We start from the raw sequence: 6,000 nt of genomic DNA, 5'->3' as shown, positions 1-6,000 counted from the left end.
ACAGAGTTAGGCAGGGTAAGGACATACTAAGTGAATAAAATGATCATATGTGCAAATCATAGCTAGAATGAGGGTCTTATCATCGATTGGGGCATATCACATATACAAATCAATCACTACTAGAAATCTGGTAAAAACCGACCAAAAAAACCAACCAAAAAAACCAACCAACTTTGGTCGGTAATGGCCAATAACCGTCCAAAACGCGACCATTTATGTGTGGATGGTATTTTAGAGGTCAGAAAAGGCATACCGACCACAGTTGGTCGGTATCGACCAACTTTGGTCGGTCAATTAAATTCAAAAAATAAAATATTGCAAAAAAACCCGACCAAAGTTGGTCTGTATTTTAATTATGTAATCAAAAGATTCACCATCTGAAATCGAACGGGGGTCTGTACTGTGGCAGGATACTATTCTACTACTAGACCATTGATGCATTTTATTTTAAGACTGTCTTTTATTTGATTTATACTCTATAATTGTATTTCCGTACGAAAATAACCGGCCAAAGTTGGTCGGTTTTTTAAAATGACCTGCCGAATTAACCGACCAATTTTGATCATTTTTTTAATATTAACTTTTATTTATTTTAATTGAAAAACCGACCAAAGTTGGTCGGTTTCTTGAAAAATAAATTTTGCAGGACGTAAAAATAGTTTTTCGCATTTTTGCACCAAAGAAAATCGACCAAAGTTGGTCGGTTTCGTAAAACAAATTAAAAAATAAAATATTTTGAAAAACCGACCAACTTTGGTCGGTTTTTTGGCCAGTTTTTTAACCGATCCAAGTTGGTCGGTCGACCTTGGTCGGTTTTTGCCGAATTTCTAGTAGTGAATCACTATAGAAATCCAGGACAAGGCAGGAAACAAACTGATGTCATATAACCAATGTAAACACTCAAAGTACCAATACATTAAGCTAAACGAACTTCAAACAGTCTAAATTGCTCAAGTTAAACACAAATATATTTTAGAACTAACAATTTAGGCATGAGCAAATGCTAGAGAGGTTCATATCATAAGCAGAGTTACACATAGAGATAGTCTAAAAAAACACATTAGGTTATGCAATTTCATTTGCATGAATATACTAATCAGGAATATAAGAGAATGAACATTGCAAAGGCTAAAGTACTCACCAGTTACTGATTGACAAGTAGACAAATAAGAAAAGAACAAAATCACTTTGAACATCAACAAAGCAGTATAACCTAAGACCTTAGATGCTTCAAGTTCTGAAGGGCTTCAAGGAACCCAGGGCAATGCTCACACTCAAGGAAGGTTGAGAGAAATAGGAATTCTGGTGGCCTTGGCTTACAGCCGTCCAAGAGCCAAAGTAGAACAAGAGGATAAGCGAACAACACAGTGAAGATCTTTAGCTTTTTAGTGGAAATTTTGTGATTCAAGGTCCGTCCAAAAGGGAATGGGGGAGGAGTTTATATAGCAATCAAAATCGAGCAAACATATAAGGAAATCGAATAATTTAAGCAACAAACAAGGGAAAGAAACATGAAAACTGATTTAAAATCAATTTAAGAGAGAAAATCTGTAAACCCTAGTTTTTTTAGGGAAAGTGTAAATCAGCAGAATCCAAACAAAATCGAACTCGTACAGTATAGTATTGAACGTATGTAGATGAAATAGTGCTCAAAATCAAAGATTTGAACCACTTTGGTTCGATTTCAGAAGATATTGCTTGCCATGTTTAGGCAAGCACCTAGGTAATACCACAAACGGACAACCAGTACCAAAAGAATTCGAATATGGCAAGAGAATGATAGTCGAATTCCGTTATTAGTGGGATTAGGAGAGGGAATTAAGGAGGAGGCAGCCAGGGTTCTCCAGAAGAGAGAATAGGAGAGTTGAGTGTTTAGGGGCGGCGGATTAAAGGGGAAATGGGTAGGGTTCTGGGTTAGGTTAATTTAAGAGGGGGGATGGGACGATGGTCGTTGATCTTGAGAGATCAACGGCTGAGATAAAAAAAAATTGGACGGGCGGGTCGTTTAGAAGCGTGTCGCGACCGGGTATTAGACATGGGTCGTTTGGCTTTGGGATGGGGTAATTGGGCTAGGTATTTGGGTGTTTGGGCTATTCATTTGGCCAGAAATTGGTTTTAAAATTGGATTGTTGTTTAAATACCCAAATTTTATCAAAAATAATTTATAAAAGTAATTAATAAATAAAAAAAATATTTTTTGTGCACTAAAATGATTGAAAATAATAACTTAACATTATGAAAATATAAAAATCTACTTTGGCACAAATAATGTAATTATACATGAATATAGGCTATTATTGCAAAAATATGCAATTAGCCTAAAGATGCAAATGCAATTATAGAAAAATGAATTAAAATATTATAAAACATACATGTTGGTGTAAATAATAAGTTTGGATGATTAAGTCATCACAATTAATTAAAAGGATAATTATTAGATATTTATATTAAAAATGTAGAAAGAAATTGATTTAGAGCTTTAAATATTATGGGAAATTGTAGAAAATACTTGTATAGATTTGTAAACTAAATAATGATGCAAATATGCCATTTTGAAAGTAGATATGCATTTTTAGAAAATATGAGGGAAAAATTGGGTATCAACAGTTGCCCCTCTTTACCCGGGAATGATGAAAGAATTGTCGGGTAAAGAAATGATGACCGATTTTGACCGAATGGGATGATTCGAAAAATGGAGGCCGAACTCTGGTTTCTGAGTTGCCTACATATCCCTGGTGTTACGGGAATCAGGTCTTGTGTAGTTTTGGATCCAACGGTGAATTGAACTGATGGAGATGTTATAGGAATAGTCGTATGCTTCGGAAAGGCTCTTTTAGATAGGACAATATCAAATGAGTTTATACAAAAATCGTGAACGGATGTATCTCAGAACGGGTATCTGAACAGTTATCAAGTAAAAGTGGGTAACTGATGGTGGTTGACTGTGTTTGAAATAATTGCAAGATGTGAGCATTGGACGGAAACCGGAGCGAAGATTGCTCCCGTTAAGAGAACGATTACCTCCTGGATTACCTACAAAACTTAAACACAATACATGCAAGTATATATGAGATTATTGAGAGAATTTAAACATGATGAAAATTCCCTTTGGACCACGAAAGTTGTCTTTGGACGATGAGGATGATGTCCTTAGACCATGATGTCCTGGGCCATGAATCGCGTGATAAAGGATTCGCAGGCCATGAAATGATGTTCTCGGGCAATGAGAATGGTGCCTCTGAACCATGACGCCTTTGAATAATGATGTGCAATATTTAGAGGTCCTCAGGCCATAGCATAGTGTCTTCCGGCTATATGGATGATGCCTTTAGACTATGACGCCTTTGGACAAAATGGCGATGTTTCAGCCCATGAGATGCAAAGACATGATTCTTGGCCATATGCGAAGCGAAACAAGACATAGCTTAGTCTTTTGTAAGATTGGGGCAGAGCTTATCCCCGGGAAAGTAGAAAATAGTGCTAGATTTCAAGTAGCATAGCGGAGGTAGCATTTGGTATTATGCAAGGATAAGACGATGCTTAGCCTTATGCAATTAGGGAGGCAATGCTTAGCCTCATGCAAGGAAATGGAGACAGGGCTTAGTCTCATGCAATTAGAAGACAATGCTTAGTCATCCAAGGAAAGGCAGATCTTAGCCTTATGCAATTAGGGAGGCAATGATTAGCCTCATGCAAGAAAAGGAGACAGTGCTTAGTCTCGTGCAAGGAAAGGCAATGCTTAGCCTTGTGCGATTAGGGAGGCAGTGCTTAGCCTCATGAAAAGAGGAGACAGTGCTTAGTCTCATGCAAAGGAAGGCAATGCTTAGCCTTATGCAATTAGGGAGGCAGTGCTTAGCCTCATGCAATTAGGGAGGCAGTGCTTAGCCTCATGCAAGAAAAGGAGACAGTGCTTAGTCTCATGCAAGGGAAGGCAATGCTTAGCCTTATGTGATTAGGGAGGCAGTGCGTAGCCTCATGAAAAAAGGAGGAGACAGTTCTTAGTTTCATGCCAGGAAAGGCAGAGCTTAGCCTTTAGGGAGGCAACGCTTAGCCTCATGCAAAAGAGGAGACAGTGCTTAGTCTCTGTAACAACCCGGCCGGTCGTTTCGAGAGTTATAACCCTGTTTTCCCCATTCCTACTTCTTTTTGTGTTATTCAGCTATATTATGTTATATCGGGTTAGTTGGTTTGAGTCCGGAAGGAACTCGGGGTGAAATGAGACACTTAGTCTCATAAATAAAAATTTTAAGTTAGAAAATGGACCGGATATGGACCTATATATAAACGACCTCGGATTTGAATTTTGATAATTTCAATAGCTCCGTATGGTGATTTTGGGCTTAGGAGCGTGTCCGGAATATTATTTGGAAGTCCATAGAGGAATTAGGCTTGAAATGCCGAAAGTTTTGTTTTTGAGAAGTTTGACCGGGGGGTTGACTTTTTGATATCGGGGTTGGAATCTGATTCTAAAAATTGGAATACCTCTATTATGTCATTTAGGACTTGTGTGCAAAATTTAAGGTCAATCGGACGTGAATTGATAGGTTCCGGAGTTGTTTGTAGAAATTAGAAATTTCAAAGTTCATTAGGCTTGAATTGGGGTGTAATTCATGGTTTTAGCGTTGTTTGAGGTGATTTGAGGATTCGACTAAGTTTGTATGATGTTTTAGGACTTGTTGGTATATTTGGTTGAGGTCCCGAGGGCCTCGGGACAGTTTCGGATGGTTAACGGATCAAAAATTGAACTAGAACAGCTGTTGCAATTTCCTTCTGGCGGAAAATGCTTCTACCCAGAATCGAGCCTAGATCGAGCTCATGGTCGATGGCCACGATCGAAGCCCACGATCGAGCCCAGGGTCAAGGGTCACGGTCGAGGGCCACGATCGATCTCAGGGTCGAGAGTCACGGTCGAAGGCATGATCCAGCCCAGGGTCGAGGATCACGTTCGCGGCCAGGAGAGGGTTGAGCGGGAGGCCAAGAGGCCTCATGGTCAGGGTGGATTCAGCGGTTCTCATTTTGGGGGTCAGTTCCAGTACGGTAGAGGTCGTCATTTCAGACAGGCTCAGTCAGCTCGGCCATTTCATCGGGGTGCATCATATGGCCATGGTTCTCACAGTTCTCATCAGGGCCACTCATCACTTAGTGCCCTTCCAGTTCAGAGTTCGTCCCATGCTCCACCTGTTCAAGGCTCTTCCATGCCAGGTTCTTCTACCAGTCATCCCGGTGCTAGGGGTTCCCTTCAGTTTTTGCCGCCAGCACCAGGGAGTTTTTTTGAATGTGGGGAGCTTGGGATATGTGGAGGCAGTGTCCTCGTCGTCATGGAGGTCTATCTCAGCAGAGGAGTCAGCCTCCGACTACAGCCCCAGATACCTCACCATCAGCCCAGAGGGGGAGGCAGATCATGGGGTGGTCAGGCCCGTTTCTATAGATTATGTACCAAGTAGGGTGATTTCATATTTGAAGGCTCAGCGCATGGTTGAGAAGGGTTACCTATCTTATTTGTCTTTTGTGAGAGATGTTAGTGCAGAGACTCCTGTCATTTATTCTGTTTCGGTGGTATGTGATTTTCCGGATGTGTTTCCTACAGACCTACCGGGCATGCCGCCTGACAGGGATATTGACTTTGGTATTGATTTGGTGCCGGGCACTCAGCCCATTTCTATTCCACCATATCGTATGGAACCGGCGGAGTTGAAGGAATTGAAAGAACAACTTCAGGAACTCTTTGATAAGGGATTTATTCGGCCTGGTGTGTCACCTTGGGGTGCACCAGTTCTATTTGTGAAAAAGAAGGATGGTTCCATGAGAATGTGTATTGATTACAGGCAGTTGAACAAGGTCACAGTCAAGAACAAGTATCCTTTGCCTCGTATTGATGATTTATTCGACCAGCTTCAGGGAGTGAGGGTGTTCTCCAAGATTGATTTGAGGTCCAGTTATCACCAGTTGAAGATTCGGGATTCAGATATTCTCAAGACAGCTTTCAGAACCCGATATGGC

Source organism: Nicotiana tomentosiformis, chromosome 12, assembly GCF_000390325.3.
Source record: "Nicotiana tomentosiformis chromosome 12, ASM39032v3, whole genome shotgun sequence".
NCBI lineage: Eukaryota > Viridiplantae > Streptophyta > Magnoliopsida > Solanales > Solanaceae > Nicotiana > Nicotiana tomentosiformis.
The sequence above is the reverse complement of the archived record's forward strand: the minus strand, read 5'-3'. Positions refer to the sequence as shown.